Source organism: Mycteria americana, chromosome 3 (assembly GCF_035582795.1).
Source record: "Mycteria americana isolate JAX WOST 10 ecotype Jacksonville Zoo and Gardens chromosome 3, USCA_MyAme_1.0, whole genome shotgun sequence".
Lineage (NCBI taxonomy): Eukaryota > Metazoa > Chordata > Aves > Ciconiiformes > Ciconiidae > Mycteria > Mycteria americana.
This window is the reverse complement of record NC_134367.1, coordinates 73,746,757-73,766,015: the sequence shown is the minus strand read 5'-3', so window position 1 is coordinate 73,766,015 and position 19,259 is coordinate 73,746,757.

The window sequence follows — 19,259 nt, the reverse complement described above, 5'->3', positions numbered from 1 at the left end:
AATGGAATAATTAAAAAGTGGTGGAACCAGAGAAAGAGCATACGAGTACAATGCTCTGGAGTTGTAGTTGCAGCTCTTGCCTGCAAGGAGGGATTTCCAACCTGGTTTTCAAATGCAGCTCCGCTTCATTGGGCTGGTGAGGTCTCTCATTCTGGAGAGGGCAGCTGTGACTCCTGAGCAGTCAGGTAATGGCTGCAGTCTGTAATAAGATGCCAATGTCCAGGTTTTAGGGCAAAGGAGCCTTAGGACATGACTCTTGGCACTTCCTTCTAGCTCACTTGAGTGACTTCTTGCTTAGTGTGTTGCATTTGTTGGTCTAGTTCAATTTGCTGTGTAATTAATGGGTATGCTTAGCTACCTAACAGGGTGCTGGCGGGTCCACATGGCAACAGTGCACCACAGCTAGAAGTTAATCCTTGGTGGATTTAGCCCTAAGTAACAAGGGTGGACTGTGCCTGCGTTAGTTGTCGTTAACCAGAAGCTTAACTCTGGAAATGACATAAAGAGAAAACAAAAAAAATCTGTCGTTTGGGTTGGATCCAGACAGCTGAATCTTTGGATCCCCTCAGGCAACGCTCCCATCAGAACTGTACAACGTGGCAAACAGTTCGTGGGAATGAGGTATCGTGTCAGATGTGAGCTTTTAATTTTTCTCCGCTATTAATATCTTTTGGTTCAGCTGAGGACCAGGCCACTGCTGTGCTTGTGCACCAGAGGGCACTGCTCTGCTGGCTAGAGGAGAGCGTTCCGCCAGCCCCTAGGGACTGTAGCTGGCTCAAATACAGGCTGTTTCCAAGAGTCTCTCAAGTAACAAAACAGAAATAAAAACAAAACAAACACTGCACAAGATGAAAAGCCAGAGCGCTTGCCATTTCTGCAGCTGGAAGGAGTATTGCTTCCCTTCCAAGACTGCTATGGTCCAGGATTGCAGCTGCTCCCAATCTATTGCTCTCAGCGTTTTGCTAGTGCGTTTGATCCAAATGTGTGCTAACCATCATAGCCGCTGCCAAAACCGAACACCGCCACCTCCGACACATCCATACCTATCCTTATTCTAAAAGTTCTCTCTCCACAAGGAAGTGCTTGCACCAGAAAAAGAGACATGGGAGAAACGTGTTAAAATTCTTGCTACTAATACTTATAAAAAGAAACTTTATGCCTGAGCGGGAGGTTCACATATGTAAGCCCACGGAGACTTAAAAGCTATGAATGTAATGTTACATATACCACCAGAGCTACCTCGTGAGACTGCTCAAGGTTAATCATGTAACATTCAGGAAGTAATATAAAGCAAAAGTCTTACTAGCCCTTAAGCTTGCCCTTTTGCAGGTACTGCAGCCTTTCATTGTAGGAATGGACATAATTTTTTTTTTCCCTTCAATTCTGCAACACTGTTAGTTTATGCTGAACTTGTGCCTGCATGACTGTGCTTACAAATGTTAAGCGTACTGGTGATGTTCAAGCCCTGACCCCAAAGCTCTGGTATTACTGACATTCTATCTTTCCAGGGGGTTTGGGCCTGTCTCCATGCAGAAGAAAAATTTTTACACACATAAATGAACTTATAATATTCTACACCAAAAAAACCCACCAAACCTTTTTAAAAACTTTTCAGGACATTTATGAGGGAATTAGTATGCTACCAAAAAGAGTCAGACTAGAACAAAGCCATAGGTCTTATTTCAAGGGAACGTGGTTGCTTAGGCTGCTGTGGTTGGAGTTCATAAAAACTCTAGGTGCCTAAGGTCAAACAGAAAGACGCCTGGTGGGATTAGTTGCTTCCAAGACTAGACAGGTTTGAGTAGGAGAGAAAGGTGAGTTGGGATTACAATTTTGCACTTCAAACAGCTTTGTTGTTCATTGAATCCAGCCTTTTAACTTCACCATCTCTGAGACGAGTCCTGCATAGGCTTGGAGGTTCTAGACTTGGCTCTTCCAAGGCGGATCCCATCCCAGGTAGGCAGAGCGCTGTGCGTCCCTGGCAAGTTCTACAGTCGTTGTGTTGGCACGTGCTGTTCCGAAGGTCGCACATTTCTCCATTTAGCCACAAAAAACATACACAGCTGTGTAAGTTTATGAAAACAAGACCCATATTTATGTCCACAAATCCTGCCTCAAGGGGCACACTTGAGAATTAGACTATCAGTCTGCTACTATTTCTTTTGCTCTTTGGCTCCACTGGCTCCTATGATACTGAATATATACTCGCCAGGTACTAAAAATGAAAGTTACAATTTTTTATGTTTTACCCAAGCATGGGTAAGCTGTTATCTAATACTTGAATTCACTTTTAAAGTTCTGATTTAAGTGGCTCATTTGCAGTTAGCCAAACAAAACCCCCACCACCTATGACCAGTTCTCTGCCTCAAAGAGCGAAGCTGAATTGCCCCTCTTGCAAGTTCAATGTTGATTAAGAACAAAATGCAATGCCACCTCAACCATCGGTGAGCCTTTCCTGTACAGTACTAGCAGTGTTAGAATAATCTGTCTTTCACTCTGATGTCTGCATGCCAGGGTCCCCACTGGAACTAGCTTGGTCCCAAGAGCTGAGGTTAGTTCAACTTCCAGGTCTTAGCAACCTGGATTAGCAATTCTACAAAGCCAAAAAAAGAAAAAAAAAAAAAAAAAAAAAAGGCAATATTGTGGACTGTCTAATATACCCTGAGCTGCGAGTAATTTTATAAGTTACAGCGGCTATCTGAAAGCAAGATTAGCGATGCTGCTGAGCACACTAAAACTATAGGCAAACACCATAGACCTTTTTGTTTTCTTTTAGCAGCACCGAATTACCTGCCATCCGCAGGAGCTGCTGCATGAGGCAGACCGCATTTGCTGGTGGTGACAAGCAGGACTGCTCCCTCCCACCTCCCGCCGTGACGCCCGCTCACCGCTTCAGGTCTGCTGCTGGTACGGAGCGGCACAGGCTGCGCTTGCGTGCGAGCATCAAAACATGAGCGTCGTAGAAGGTGCTTTAGATTTGGAGCAGTGCAGTTTCTGAAGAGCAGAAGAATGGCTTAGATGAATTCAATTACACAAATAAGCACTTATGTGCTTAATAAAGTCATCTAATGAAATGCGATTAGAGATGAGAGGCTCTCTCAATTCATTAAGCCTCTTCCTTTTGAGAGAGACTTTTTTTATCCCCCAAGGGCTGGATTTAGCACATTCCTTGGGACCAATTGCTGCCTTCTGAGTTTTCTCCTCCACAACCTGATGACAAAGCAGGAGAGGGTTTCAGGCTGCTTTCTAATATACATGCCAGTGTGAGTCAAAATTTGCCTTTTGGCACATAGGAAAAACCTCTGGAATGAGTCCAAGGTGCTCAAAAACTTCCTTTTTTTTTTTTCTTTTGTGCGTATTTTAGCAATTCAGTCAGTTGTGTCTTGCTTCAGCACTATGGGAGGCTTCCACTTGAGTCTATGAGGATTCATGCAAACTAACATTAAAAGCAATGGCGCAAGCTCCCATGCAATACCTGTCAGTGCGTAGATACGCCTCCCTTGGAGCAGACAAGTGTCTGCAACACACAGTGTTTAACCTTGCGGGCAAATCTTCCCAACCACAGATGTTTCAAGCCCAGGAACACATAAAAGAAACACATTTGTCTGTGCTTGTCTGCACAGAGCAGCCTCACTCCTTGCACCTTTGCAAGCTGCATCCTACTGCCACGTTAGTTGTTTGGCGTGTGAGAAGACCAAAGCCAAGGTTTTGTGAAGGTCTGGTCTCCGGCTCATCGTTCCGTGCTCACTTAGGTGCATGCAAGAACAAAAGTGGCTCGCTGATCCCTCGTACAAGCAGCACCAGAGGTGTAAAATCTCAGGGGGAAAATGCAGCTAACACGACACTGATTTGGTGAATACCTCGTCAGGGCCTCACAGAAATCCCGCATTCAAGTGGGAAACAGAGGTGAGAAAACAAACCAAACAGCCGGAGGCCCTTCCAAGCTGGTAACTATTTCTGCTCGTTTTAACAGGTGTAGCTACTGTGCTGAGCACTTGCGTAAAGTTCTGTGAAGTCAAGATGCTATTTGGAGAAGAGAAATTCAGTTCAATTAGGTAAGTGAGAGAAGCATCCAGGCCAGATTCACTCTTTAATTCTGAGTAATGTTGCTGTTACCAGAAGCACTGGGTCCTGAGGCACAAGCAAGGAGAGGCCCAGGAGACCAGGAAGGTACGGTGGGTAACAGCGAGATCCCACAGACACCTTCTTCTTGATATAAGTGAAGTAAATCTAGATAAACCCTATTTAGAGCAAACTGCGAAGATCTGTCAGGTTGCACCCTGAGGCTTGTGCGAGGTTTGCACGGTGCCGGAGTAGGAAACATTTTATTTCTGTTATTTGTTTCCTGTTATTTCCAATATCATCCCCAATAATGTTCCTTACCTCCGTTCAGTCCTGCCTGTGCTGTGGGAATAACATTTACGGGCTGTGCCTCTCCTCTTCCTTCGTGCCCTCTCAAGGCGTGCCTGCGCTGCCCAAGCACGGCAGTCCCTCCGAGCAGCCCAGGCGAAAAACCGGCTCCGGAGTATTCCTGGCGTGTGTTTGCTCTGGCTGCGTTAGGGACACAGGAGGAAGGAAGAGAGATCAACCAGCTCATGGAACAGCTGAGGTGGTAGTGAGGATTACTGGGAGAGAGAGGAGGGAAAGAAGGAAGGACTGGATGAAGAAACTAGTGGAAAGCTGATGAATGTCATAAAAATACGAGCAGCATTTCTACCTTCGGGGAACACAGAGGTCTCACATTCTTAGATGTGTATTGGTGTGTCTTAGACAAGGCTGTGCCATGCATTTAATGAGTTCGTTTAAGAAGATGTTTTTCAAAGAGGAACTACCTAAAAATATATGAAGAACTGAAGGAAAAGAAGAAAGTTCTCATTTATTTCTAAAGACTTGTGGGAACTATGTGCTGTTATCCCCCAGAACAGGCATCTCGGGGCTCAGGACTATTACTGCTGGGCAAGGCGAGACATCAGGCTCTCAGCATGGACCGCTGTTCTCTGTTGCTATGTTGTTCTGAGCAGGCTGTCGCTAACTCCGAATCACAACAGCGTCTGATTCATCCTTTCTCACACACAGCAGTGGGAACATAAAATAGATTGTTAGTTTTCCCAGACATACAGTTTCTGCTCACTGGCTTGACTTATAAAGAAAGTAGCAGCTACAAGGTTTGTCATCACCACTGCGTTAACTACCTCTAAAACCCAACGGCTTTTTAAAAACAAAACAAACAAAATCCAGACAATGAGAGCACACCAAATCAGCAATGCCACACTTGTTGCTAATGAGCCAATTAGCCAAAAAACAGCGTGAGCATCTCTGAACCACATTTGCACAGGAACTCTGCCACTCGGTGCCATTATCTGCGTCCCATGCAAACCGGCAGTTTGCTTCCAGCTCCTCTTCAGTCCAAAGTGAAATGCAAAGAGTAATTGATGTTGGTACAAGGCTCTGAAAATGTAAGCTGTTCTGCAAGTGCTGCTGCTTTCATCTCTGTTATGGAAGGGTCAAATATTTGACAAAAGGCCATTTTTGCCTCTATCAATCCATACTTCTAGAAATCACAAAGCTTCCAAACAAATGTATAAATGAAACACTGAAGAAAACCTCCGAGGACCTGGAGATGGGAAAGGTTATTTAATATTAGCAAAATACACTCGAACCTCTATTGATTTGCTGCCTTCCTTCACTTTGTTGCTTGCTGGCTTGTCGCCCTTTTTCACAGGAGGACGTGTCCTATCTCTCTTCAGGTACCCTAGCTGGACTACGGCTCTCCCCGCCTGTGCAGCCCTGAGCCGGGACACAGCCGTGGGATGAGGAGGAGCACTTCAGCCACCACTGAGTCACGCAACGCACAGCTGGTGCCAAACCCCCGATCTCCCTTCTGGTGCCCCTAAATCCATACCTGCCCCAGCTCCCTGCTCTGGAGGGAAATACCACCCCCCCACCCCCCCAAACTGCACTGAAGGCTCTGGCGACCTGGGCAGGTGGGGTAAGTGAATAGCCAGGCTATCGGCTGAGGCAGGGTCCACACCAAATCTGATCTAGTCTGTGGGCTTGATCTTACAGTGACAATCCCAGAAATGGCCCTGGAGCAATGTAAACAAGCAGAAGAGGCACAGACACTGGTATGGCACAGGGCCACGGCCTGGAGAGAAGGCCAAACAGAAGGGAGGGGATTCAGGGAGTTCTGTGCTATTTTTTCTTAAACAGAAGAAATGGATTTACACCACTCCAAGAGCAAGTAAAATTCCACACAAGTAGACACCAAAATTTACATTTTTACCTCCCATGTCTTTGAAAAACATCGGTGTAAGAGATTGCCATCACTAAAAAAACCAGCAGCCTTTAAAGACATTAAAATCCTCCCCTTTGCTGAAAGGCACTGCCATTTCCACACACACTTCTCAAGTCTCACTTGTTCTGGCGTTGTCTCATGCTGGCCAGCAATATAATAAAACATCGGTCAAATGATTCACTTCGATGATGTCCGCTGTCCGACATTTACCTTAGAATATATAACTAAAGCCCCCACGGACTTGTATATAGACAAGTCTCTTCCCATGATTGTTTTATTGGCCAGGTACTGGATTGCCATCTACTGGAGAGTAAAGAAATAAAATCCAATAAACAGATACTGCATAGTAAGGGAACTATGTTGCCTGTGCATTTTTGGCTTTAATGTTCCCTGCTTCTATACAATTAATCCAAGACTGTGATGGCCTATTAAATTGTTTCTCTGTTATGGTAGGCAACTTCTGGTCTTCACTATCTTCAAAGTTAGACCACAGAAATACTACTTTTAGAGTGAGGCACTTGAAAAATTTAAAAATATGTTTCTTCAAAACGAGCATATATGGTCCATTTAGAGCTGGAATTACTAGGTAAGCAGCCAGAAAAAAATGTTGCTACGGATTAAAGCTTTCTTAGTCCTGAACTTCTGTATTTGTGTGACCTTTGTGGTCTAACAGTTGTGAGAATGGCTACTGGATAGCTAAATAGTATTACTACTGAGAGGTGTAATTACTACTAGCAGAATTTATGCCAAAGGCAAATTAAAACAAAATACCTAAAGCTTTCTCCCTCTGTCCATCTCCTTTTGCCTGTGTAATGAATCTGTGTATTTAAGCCTATTAATATACAGTAATCTCTTGCTGCCTTCCAATTTTTTTTTTTAAAAAGCCTGTAAAGCCAAACGTTCTTAGAAGATAGGAAGTAGAAGAATTAAAATGGGTGGTACAGCCTCAATTCACCCTACCAAGTGCTCTACACCTGCCTTTGATGAGCTGAACATGTTTCCTACAGGATGCTCCTCTCAATTGCTGCAGAACCTGGCTCCGCATTAAGAGACTGTCCAGGTGGGGAAAAAAAAAAAATCTATAGGACTGTGGACTGCAGTACTGAGGAAGCATGGGGCAGATATCAAACAAGGCAGATATGTACAGTAACAGAAAGAATGGTTTCATGGCTGTGTCAGTTGAGGCTGGTTTGAGTCGTGCCTGTAACATAGAAAATGTGAAGAAAACAGATACTTTGCTTAAAAAGACAGATGAAGGGTATTGAAGGGTTGGCTGTCTTTCAGGAAGAACGTCCTCCAGCCACCACAGCTCTCCTGAGTCCTTCTGCCCACCTGCACCCCACCTCCTCCCCATCTTTCACCTCCACCCCACCCCATCCACCCCATCTTGGCTGGGGTGAATTGTATGAGGTTTAACAAGGCCAAGTGCAAGGTCCTGCACTTGGGCCACAGCAACCCCATGCAACGCTACAGGCTTGGGGAAGAGTGGCTGGAAAGCTGCCTGGCAGAGAAGGACCTGGGGGTGTTGGTTGACAGCCGCCTGAATATGAGCCAGCAGTGTGCCCAGGTGGCCAAGAAAGCCAATGGCATCCTGGCTTGTATCAAAAATAGCGTGGCCAGCAGGACCAGGGAAGTGATCGTGCCCCTGTACTCAGCACTGGTGAGGCTGCACCTCGAATACTGTGTTCAGTTTTGGGCCCCCCACTACAAGAGGGATATTGAGGTACTGGAGCGTGTCCAGAGAAGGGCAACGAAGCTGGTGAAGGGTCTGGAGCACAAGTCTGATGAGGAGCGGCTGAGGGAACTGGGGTTGTTTAGCCTGGAGAAAAGGAGGCTGAGGGGAGACCTCATCGCTCTCTACAACTACCTGAAAGGAGGCTGTAGAGAGGTGGGGGTCGGTCTCTTCTCCCAGGTAACAAGTGATAGGACAAGAGGAAATGGCCTCAAGTTGCGCCAGGGGAGGTTTAGACTGGATATTAGGAAATTTTTCTTCACCGAGAGGGTTATCAAGCATTGGAACAGACTGCCCAGGGAAGTGGTTGAGTCGCCATCCCTGGAGGTATTTAAAGGACGTTTGGATGAGGTACTTAGGGACATGGTGTAGTGGTGGTTTTTGGCAGTGTTAGGTTTATGGTTGGACTCGATGATCTTAAAGGTCTTTTCCAACCTATATGATTCTGTGATTCTGTGATTCTGTGATTTCTTTACGTCTGTCCTGTGCCAGTCCCGTATTTTCACTCCCCCTTTTCGCCTCATCACCTCTCCTTGCTTACCTTGTCCTCTACTGAGGCGCTTGTCCCAGCCTATTCCTCTCTGCTGCGTACCACAGCCAAGAGCATTTCACTCAAGACAACTTATCCACTCCTCGCTGCTGAGGCTCAGCTGGTGCAGCAGGAGAAAGGCATTTCGGTGAACGTCCCGTTCAGATCCTGCAGCGTTATGGCAAATCTGCCGAACGGATTCGCACGGTGCACAGTGGCTGCAGCCGGCGTTAAGACCCACTTTAAGCTGGACCGTTTTCAGTACCAAATTAAAAAAAAATCTTCTCATCATTTAGCTGTTACACTTCAGCAAGTAAACAAAAATCACAGAGGTGATGAGACCAACACTTTGCCAAAAGCCATGATCCTAAAGCAATGAGGCAGCTCAATGACAAAAGAGCGATAAGTACAGTTGAGGGGTTGTTGTTGTTATTATTATATCATTTTCCTTAAATGTTTTTCTTAAATGGTTGAATGATTTTTCTTAGGGGAGAAAACAGATCAGCCTGCAGCATAGGCAGGGGAGTCCAGCCTCCCAGGGCTGGACGCTAATACGCACTAGAATAGTGTTTATCACATTAATTTGGGGGTTTATTTTTCAGGAGAAAGTACATTTCTGCTAATCTCCTTTCCTTGAAAACAAAGCACATTGGTTTTATTCTCTGCCTCTCATACAGGGCATGCTGTATCTCTCTGAAGAAAATCTACCACACCATCTGACTTTGACCGCGTTCCACTTTGTAGCAACCCTTAAGACAGAGGCAAATCTCAGTGCTAAGCAATGCATGACTGGGAGGAAAAAAAAAACCCACAACACTTTTTGTATTGGTACAGTTATCTTCCAGGCTCCAAGTCCAGACCAGTCCTCCCGGCACACGCGCCTCCGGGCTCCGCTTTACTGCCATTCCCAACAAATAAACAGCTCTTTGCGACCCGTAAAGCCCACCTTCACCGTGAGCAGCCTGCGCGTTGAAGTCCGCTCCCTGCCGTTGTTTTCCTACAGGAAAGTGGCTAAAAATCCTTCCGTCGGTGCCATGTTTTTCCACGAATAGGGCCTGTCGTGATTAAGTATGTGCACATGAGGGAGCTTTCCAAGCTTGAGCAATCCATCTGGCAGCAGTACGCAACGCTATAAGATTTGTTTCTGCAGGACGGGACCGAGAGCTGATTTAATTGCATTAGTCACCAAGCAGCAGTACCGCTGATCTTGGACCCAGAGCGCTGGCTGGCCAGCAAGTCTCATGGTTATTTTAACTTTGTTTGCTTGACCTTTTCAGTGGTCCAGACCCCTCGAGGAGCTGCAGAATGCTTCATTCCCCTGCAGTCGCCTCTGGAACACAGAGCGGCTAGGGCCAAGCGCTAGGCTAAGTATCAGGATGCACAGGCTGAGTAATGGTTCATCTTCACAGGGGAAGAGTTTGCCTCTTACTGACTGACTTAAGATAAACCGATCTTTAAATAGTGACCAACTTTGGTGGGAAAGAAAGAAATGGAGCTGGCGGCTGTTTATCGCTCTGAGGATCATCAAACATTTATTTCTTCATTTATTAGCTGTGAGATTTCTTTATAGACAAATAAATCAGTAAATCTGTAGAACAAATAAATCAGTAAATCTGTAGAACAGAACCAAAACCTGACATTTAGACCCAGATTCAAGTTTTCCCAGTTTGTGGGTGTTCGACTCATGTTATGCACTGATTCAAGCAGGATAAAAAGAAAGAAGCTGAAGAAGTTATGTCCTAATAGAAAGTTTTCAAAGTCCAGCAGAGCTCTCTCTTCAAAGTAGATCATTTGAAGATACATACTGTGTATCTAATACCGTTACTTGCTGCAACTCCGTTACTTGCTGCAACTCCTCTTACTGTAGACAAAGCATTGCACAAGTTTAAGTAGGTCTCCAAATAATATTTCTAAAAAGCTGTTTACTGCCAGACCGTTATTTTTTTAACCTCTTGAGCCAAACTCCCTCAAACTGCACAGCATCTGGGGAGGAAATTAGTGCTCAAATTGCCAGTGTCAGGACAGACGCCAGACAAACTTTGTTCCGTAGCAGTGATATCTTGCTCATTGCTGTCTGAACTACACACTTGTGTCTTGAAGTCCCGCACTCTTCAGCTTTCAGGAAAGCACTTGTCAAAGCTAAGCTGACGCAGGAATTTGTATATGAGGCACCAGAGTCACAACTGCCTTCGACTCCTAATCATCGGCTGGGTTACTCCTGCATAGCAGGTTCAGAAAGAAGAGAAAAGCTAGAAGGAATTTTGCACCAAATGTCCTGTAAAACTGTGGTACTAACAGATGGGTCATCTAGAAATAAGGATGAAACATATAAAATTTATTGTATGATACCTGATATATGGAGTTTTAAAGACCTCCAGAAAAACCATAAACTAGATGATAGCCCAAAACAGTTGAATCATAACAAGCTACCACAAGAATCAGATCTCTGTTTTCATCATCTTTATCTCACAAGGTCTTTGTCAGATTTAGCAATGTATTCTTTTTAAAAGATCCCCCACCACTGAGTTCTGAGGATGGCAAAGATGCTCTAAATGTGCTGACGGGTTATTTATGCTCACTCCAACACCGAGCTTGCAGGCTGATGCTCCCAAAGTCAGAACAGTTACCCCTCGGGGCAAGGCTGCTTTTAGCTGGAAATACTTTACTGTTTGAAGCTTCCTGATTAACACTTCTTGGGAGTCTGTAAATAGCTGGGGAGGAAGACATCTGTGTCTAGATAAAAGATGTTCGTGGATTTGCTGTCAGAGACGTGCGGTTCCCAGAGCAGCACCACCAGCGATCCCCGAGAGCCGAAGGAGAGTGTGAGAACGATGCCTCTGGTAACAGCGAGTGAGAAGGACAAATGGACGGCCACACGCAGAAGCTGGCTCTGGAGGTCAGTTAAGACTCCGGTGGATTATCCAGGGAAATTGTCCATAGGAAGAAAGATAACATTTAAATTCCTCCGGATTTATTTTTGCTCGGTTTCACTCTGACCAGGGAGTCAGGGCAAGCAGCTGTGTTTTCAAAATTCACTTTTATGGTGTGAAATTGCTTTACAATCTAAGGGGAGGGGAGGGAGCTTGAGGCTTGGGTTTAGCAGACAGTTAACATTTCAGACCAAACTTCTTTTAGCTAACTAAAATATGATAACCTTTCTTCCTGTACTGCCACATAAACGTATACGGTATGGCTCCGTCCCAGCTTCTGAGGTTAAGAGCTCCAACTCCAGCTCTACTCTGAAAAGACACTCTGTAAAAAAAACACATCCGTATTTATTGGTTCCCAGTCACTCAAACCTCAGATCCGCTCATTTCAAAATAAAAAAGATGTTTTTCCTAGCTGCCAGTGCTTAAACTGCACCTGGCTCACAAATCATCTCTCATAGACTTCAGCTGCACCTTAACTGTGCCTGCGAGGCATCTTGCTGGGCTGGGATTATGGATGGGGCGGTCGGTGCCAGGAAGAACACAGCTTGTCTTTCACAGCCCTGAGAGGGTGTGCGGGGCTGGCAGCCTTATAAAACATCTTTTTTTACTTATAAGCTGAACGCATTCAATCCACTGGTCAGCTGAAGCGTTCCAGGAATCACCTGAGGTTGTGCTCAACGCCCCGAAAGCAGAGGTGAGAGGTGGTGCACGTTCATCAGGTAGTCAATGGAAAAGGTCACTGTTCTCCCGTTTATGAGGCGGGCCGGCTTCCTCACAGCGCTCCTGGCTTTCTCTCCAACGCGCTCCTCAGGAGGGACAGTGCAGTTACGCTCCTTGAACCGCAAAATCCTACCGGAGGCAAGAAATGGCCTGCATGGGTAACTTAAGTGACTCTATTTTTTTTCCTTCGTGTGGCTTCATAAGCTTATAATTGGACTTCGTCTCAGCAGACAAACCCCCCCTGACTCTCTAGAGCAGCGGGAAAACGGAGGGCAGCGTGGCTGCCAGGGGAACTGCTGAGCCTGCGGCCGTGGGGAGGATGTGCTATCGAGGGAGCCGCCAGCCAGCCCCGAACGCTGCCAACCAGCAGGCCTATCTGCAGGAAATGCTTGGGCCCTGCAGCAGGAGAGGTTAGGGCTGGGGAGGCACTGAAGCATCCGTGGGGAATACCAAGCCCGTGCTGGAAACAGGCAGGAGCACAGAGCAGCAAGGGTGAAGGCTGAAGCCCCAGGAGCCAAGCAGAGGGGCACAAGAGCAGCTGTTCCTGTAGCTAGCCTGGGCTCACTTCAAAAGAAAAGAAAAAAAAAAAAAAAAAAAAAAGTCAAAAAGAAATAAAAAGGGGGATGGCTCATCTGACAATTGCTAATTAGCTCCTGCTTGCAGGGAACTTGGAGGCTCTGTCAGAAGTAGGGAGGGAGCCCTGAGCTGGTTTTGCCGAGGTAAGCTCTGCACCGGTATTCCAACCTGCCGTCTAACCTCGTGCAGAGGCTCTATAATGGGGGGCTCCGCTTCGAGGCAGGGGGAGCGGTGTAAGGGCAGGCATGGGATGTGACTCAAAAGCAGCTGGGTCGGGGTCATGCGAAATCTTCTTTCCCAAACGGAATGTTCCCCAGGTGTTCACCCACTGCTGTGGCCGCAGGAGCAATGGTTCTCCATGCTCAGTTGTATTTCTTGGGGAAACTTCAGTCTTTTACCCTTGAAAAAATGAAATTGTGGTTTGTCAGGAAGCAAAGGGTGAGTCGAGGGAGTGTGTGAGCCGTGATTGTCTTATGCATTTGATGTAAGGTGTGCCACAAGGGGTAACTGATTGCTGGCCCTCCTCCCTGTGGGGAAGTCTTCAACCTGCATCTCCAGAAGGATCATTCCTTCCCTTTTTCTCCCTTTTTTATTTTTATAGGTTTCTCTCCCACCCTGTCCTTTGACTCCTTAAGCTAATGGCTTATCATTCAGCTGTAAAGCCTTTTAGCTTTAGCTAAAAGCTTTCATTGCAATTTAACTCCTTCTGCTTGTTCAAGCGGTAGCGGAGAGCTCTTAGCATGTTTTCCTCTCCCTTTGCAACTTGTTTATATTTCTCTTGTGTAATTCTTTGAATGATGTCTTGCTCTTGTCTATGCGCTCTTCTACTAAGTGTCTACCTTCCACATCTGCTTTTTCCCTTCAGTGGCAGTTTTTCTTCCTCATCTATATATGTGTGACTCTGCATAGACTAGTAATAGCGTTCAGTGCTTTGCCACACAAGGTAATTTTCCTTGCATTACAAACATGCATAAATGTTCCTATTCTGAACCAGTTTGATCTGTGCTCTCACTTAGCAGAATGATAAGAAACTGTTTTGCTGGGTAACTGCCCATCTATTTTCAAGCAGTCCACTTTAAAGAGGAAAAAAGTTGGCAGCGGTTTCATTTATTAAATCAATGTAAGTGCAGTTATGCTTTTAAATGGGTGAGGTCTGTTATTGGAGGGGCCGAAAGCTGCCTAGTATAGGCCATCAGAGTGTTGTTACAAATTGCTTTTAAGTGGCAAAGCTGATGTAAAGAATCGCTGTGTGACTAATAAACACATTATCATCTTTAAGCTACAAAAACTAAACCATTCCCTCCTCCCTTAGGGAGGAAGGTATCATTTATCAACCACTACAGCTTCAGGGTGTGAGAGTTCAGGATGGTCTGTGGGGATATAAGCACGCTTTTTGCAGGATGCTGAACCTGTAGGGATTTATTTCATTTTTATTTTGAGGGTAAGAGGCAACTGAACCTTTATCATGGGTCTAAGGAATACATATGTATGTATGTTGTTTCCAGTTCAGTTAAATCTCAGTAAACAGGGTTATGCTTACAACAGTAAAAATAATTTTAGCAGCTATGGCAGAAGGCAAGAGACTAGGATAGTTCACACCACTAAGGAAAAGATAATGCCTTCTCATTAGCATTAAATGCATGTGGCTGTGAGACGTGGGGGACCAGCCTCTCATTTACCCTCCCCAATAACACAAGGGGAGAAGTGGTTTAGTTCCCACCGACTGCCAGTAGCTAATGTTCTCTGTGCCGTGGAAATCAGAGGGAGTTTTTTTCAAAGGAGAGGGGGGAAAATGAATGCCACGAAATGGATAAAGACTACGCTACTCATTGGTTTTGTTTTATGACTGTCATGGCTCCAGGGAGCACAAGACCATTGACTTCAGCCTAACCTGAGCTATTGGTGGCTATAATTTCTACCGTCCCTTATCTTAGAAAGATTTACCAGAGCATCATTTCTCTAAGTCACTGCAGGGAAGTGACAGCACTTGTAAACAGATGATGATGAACTACCTGCGGGAATTATTCCTCCTACGTATAGTGCTGTTGGAGGGTAATATCTGCCTGGTAGCAGGCAGCTGCAGGAATCCAGCCAGAGCAGAGGGACTAGAGAGATTAATCTTCGTCCCATTCTTCCTGCCCTGCAGCAGCTTGACGTTTGGTGAGACAGCTTTGGGGATGGTATAGTAAACGTGCTGTTTGCATTGCCCATTCAGTGATATGATTAAACACCACACTTGCTGAAACAAGAGGCTGGGACATAAGAAGAGAGTGAAAAGCAGGCGGAACCGTAGCTCTCTCCTGCGCAGAAGTATCAGTGCTGCACGCTCACTCTGTTCCCCTCTGCGACGCTGACTGTACTTCCAAAGCTCTCCAGCAAATACGCTCCTCCAATGCCATCTACGTTTATCTTTTCACAAGAGCATCTATCAAAGTCTGATTAAAACCAGAACATGCTGCTTGACAAGACCTGGTCTAGGATACCAAAGGATCAGTCTGCTCAAGCCAGAATGCTCTCTGGAGATGGGTACTGTCCTCTGGGGATGGAGCTGCCTCCAGCTTCAACTTCTGCCGGCACTCGGAGATGCTATCAAACAGCAGTCAAACCTCATGTGCTGCCGCTACCTACCTGGCTAGAGAGCACTGCAGCTGCCCCGGCGATGCCCGGGGTACTCGTACAGTACCACACACCCCGTCCTGCCTGCCAGCACTCTTCAGGACGTGCTCAGCAGCCTCAATGCTGGAAACCTGTTTAGCATGTTTTAAGAAGATAGTTCTTTAAATAGAAAGGAAAGCAGGTTTCCTCGTTTCTTTAAAAAAAAAAAAAAAAAAGTCCCTTCTCGCGTATGGGCATGTTGAGCGAAGAAGTGTGTAAAAACAATGCTCTCTTCTCCCCTCGCCTTCAACTCTAACAGACTTGTTCAGAATTTAATCTGCTCAAAAAAAGCCAAAAGTATCAAAGGTTTCTTTCCCACCTCAGGAAAGTGCAATCTTCTACTGGCAACCAACAAGATCATTCATCTGTCACTTATCATCGTGTTTCATGAACTTTATGGCATTTCAAGCACCTCTTTTTATGGAATGCGGAACAGACCTAGTGAATGTTCTGTATCGCTCACTGAAGATTTCAGACGTGCACACACAATAAGCCAACACACAACAGCTTTCATTTAGTTATTTCTATGAAAGAATATTTTATTAATTTTCTGTATTGTGAAAAAATGCTTTCATAAGAATACAGAAGACATACAACATTCTTCTAATATTAAGATATGACATGTATGCGTCTTGGCTTGGAGTTTATTGAACCTTACCATAGGACTCCTGCTTGGTGGGGTTTTGGGGTTGGTTTTTTTTCTTTGTTTATTTGTTAAGTGCACATGTTAGTAACAAAGGACATAACACCAGGGAGGACAGGCTCCTGTAGTATCTAGGAGCTAATCGGTATCCATTTGAATAACTAGGTGTCTTCTAGTGCGCTTCATGGTCCTCTCCTTCCACCAGGGCCCGACAGAAGAATGCGAGACGCTGTGTTTGTGCACCGTTACACGTACTATGTCTAAGTGATTTCTGAACGCAGCTACCTCCACCCCACCCCGAGTAAGAGAGACTGGCATGATGGAAAAGCATGCATAATAGCGAGAGCATTTTGCCCAGGCAGGCATCCAGGAGGCTTTGTTAGGAGGATGGCTGGCACTGACTGCGGGTGATGAGCCCTACAAGCGGGCACCCTGGTGCTTAGCCCGGCCCCGCGGCTGGGGTGCAGGGCTGCTCAGGTTGCTCTGAGCTGTGCTGCTGTGACCTCCCTCTCCTGCTGGGGCACTCGGCATCCTACCCCGGCAGGCTCCAGAGAGTCACGCCGTGCTCCGCACCGCAGCGAGAGCCTCCCCAGAGCTGGGGAGCTGAGCAAAGCACGGCAAAGGTGTCCGGTCCCAGAGCACTGGGCAAGCTTTTTGGCTCTGGTCTGGCTCTGCACTGGGCGTAACAGCTCCTGGCTGAGTCTTGACTTGGGCTACTGGGTTGTCTCTGTCGTGCTCCCAAGTCTCTGTGTTGTGCTGGTTACGTTTTTGCCCAGGACCCTTACCCAGGGCCCCTCTGAAGCCAAGCAGTGCTGTGTTGGTGGGGCAGTTGGAGGGAATGACACCATCCATAACGTAGATATGGAAAAACCACAGGAATTCAGTCTTTAGGGTGTTGACTGCTACTCTTTTCAAAGTGCTGAACTGCCTGTTATGATGACACCGACTTTTTGTCTCAATACCAGAGTCAAGCCCTCTGGGAATTTATGAATTTTTGAATATATAGATCAACATATATATTCACTGAATGGTGTTGTCATGACCTGTTGCCCAGATTTCACAGGGTAGAACTCTGCTATGAAACGTCTGCATGTTACTCCATTTGCACATCTAATGCATAGTTTCTGTAATGCTTATAGTCGTGTGCAGGATATAATAGAGTTTGATGAACCATATTAACAGTTTAACAATGTATGCAAGATACCATACAGTATAGCAAACCAAACAAGGAAGAGATTTAATCCATGACCTTTATCATGTGGTGGACCTGAGCACCTGAGACTAAATTTGGAGACTGAAATGCTAATCTTGATATTTTCAGATTGATGTTTGCAAGTATCCACCTTTATCTTTCTTGACCACTAGTTCTACATTGTAAATGCTGCAAGAGTTCCCTTGGGGTTCCCACATGACCCAATATTTGCTGGAGGCTAGGCCTCTCTTCCCCTTGCCTGAGTAAATGCTTTATACACTCTGTGAAAGAAGGGGTGCAGAAACAGACTCCCAGCTCAGAGAAAACCACGTATCTGGGTCCCTTGAGAAGAGGTCCTCCATCCCCAGTACTGCTGTATCTAGATAGAGATATTATGGAGCAGTATTGCAATGCAAATCCAGATCACCATGTCCAATATTTGAAAATGAACCTACTCAGATATATTGTTGTTTAAACATGCCCTGGTAAAAAGGCAAAAAATCTGCAGAGTATATCTCATTTGGATCAGTTGAGCTGAATACCACCGAGGCTGCAGAGTTTTGTACGCTGTGTAGGAGTAAAGCCAGGTTCAGGAAACCTTCAGCAAAATCAACACAAATTTTGATTGTTGGATTGGTTTTTCTCCTAGTGGAAAAGCAGATAAGGGTTCAGGATAGCTAGCAGCATGCTAGCTTCAAGGAAAATAACGCAGGAAAATCTATGGAGTAGGATGACAAATAGGGTTGCTTGTGAGTACTACCTGTTGGTCTGGTTTATGTTTAGATCCTTTTCTGAAAAGAATTTTTCTGTTCTATTGTGGCTGAGTGTTTCTCTCATCTCCATTTAAAATGTGAGGCAGACGTTAAAAAAAAAAATCAATGAGATGCAAATAAAAAGCTGACTTTTATTTAGGGGTCTAGCACACTTTTGTAACTAGTAATTTTTTTCATCAGAAAGGAGACAGCATAGTCCAATATAGAATACATATATACTATATGCATACTATACATATACATTCCTGTGTGTAGTTTGGCACTCTAAGTTTGGATAATTTTCCATTAGTGACCCAGGCAACTTATCTAAGCTCCACCTCCTATGCTTGCCTTACTGCTTCTTGGTATGGCTTTACATTTTCTTCATCACTGAAGCTCACAGTATATACTAAAACATCTGTTGCCAAGAGAAATAATGTTCCTCGTGGTGTTTTTAGCGATGAAAATGTTTTTTTTAAGGCTCAAGTGCTAATGCCAAACTCATTTACAGTTACTTTTGGCATTGTAAGCAATAGCGCTGTGCATTCTGTTCAGAAAGTATGTGACAACTTAGGTTAAGTAAACAAAAAACGCTTTTGCATTCTTTTTTATTAAACCTTCCATGTAGGAAGGAGGTAGCCTGCAGAGACAGTGTTGGAAACTTATTTCAAAGGCAGGTTATAGATTATTGAGGAGAGACCCAGTAAAATCTGGGATGAATGATCTGTCCCAAAGCCAAAAGAATTTGAAGGAAAAAGCTTAAGCAGTTGGAAGAAAACGACAGATGATTTTGTCAGCTTGAATCAAGCAGAAGAGTGAAACTCAATTTCCTGGGAATTCATGAAAAGAGGTATTTCAAAAAAAGAAATCAAGTAAGGGTGCTGCATCCAGATGGTCAAAATCACACAGTGAAAAACTGTCTTTAGCAGGTGGAGATTGCCAGCCTTTTTCAGCGGTGATGTTCAAGTCTCCCCAGCTGAAGCACTGCACATGCGAGCGGTAGCTGGGCAGGAGGCTTCAGAAAAACGTATAAGCACCGTGTTTCTCCCAGCGACGCGCTAGATGTCATTTCCTACTCGGGACAGAGCACACGCTCTGTCTCGGTGCTGAAAGGTGGCATTTTCAGAGCGAAAGAGTAGAACTGAGCTGCTGACCTCCACAGCAATGCAAGAGAGATTACTGCCGTTTTTGCATAACTAAGAGTGGCGGTTTCCACCCCAGCTATTTGTTTTGTT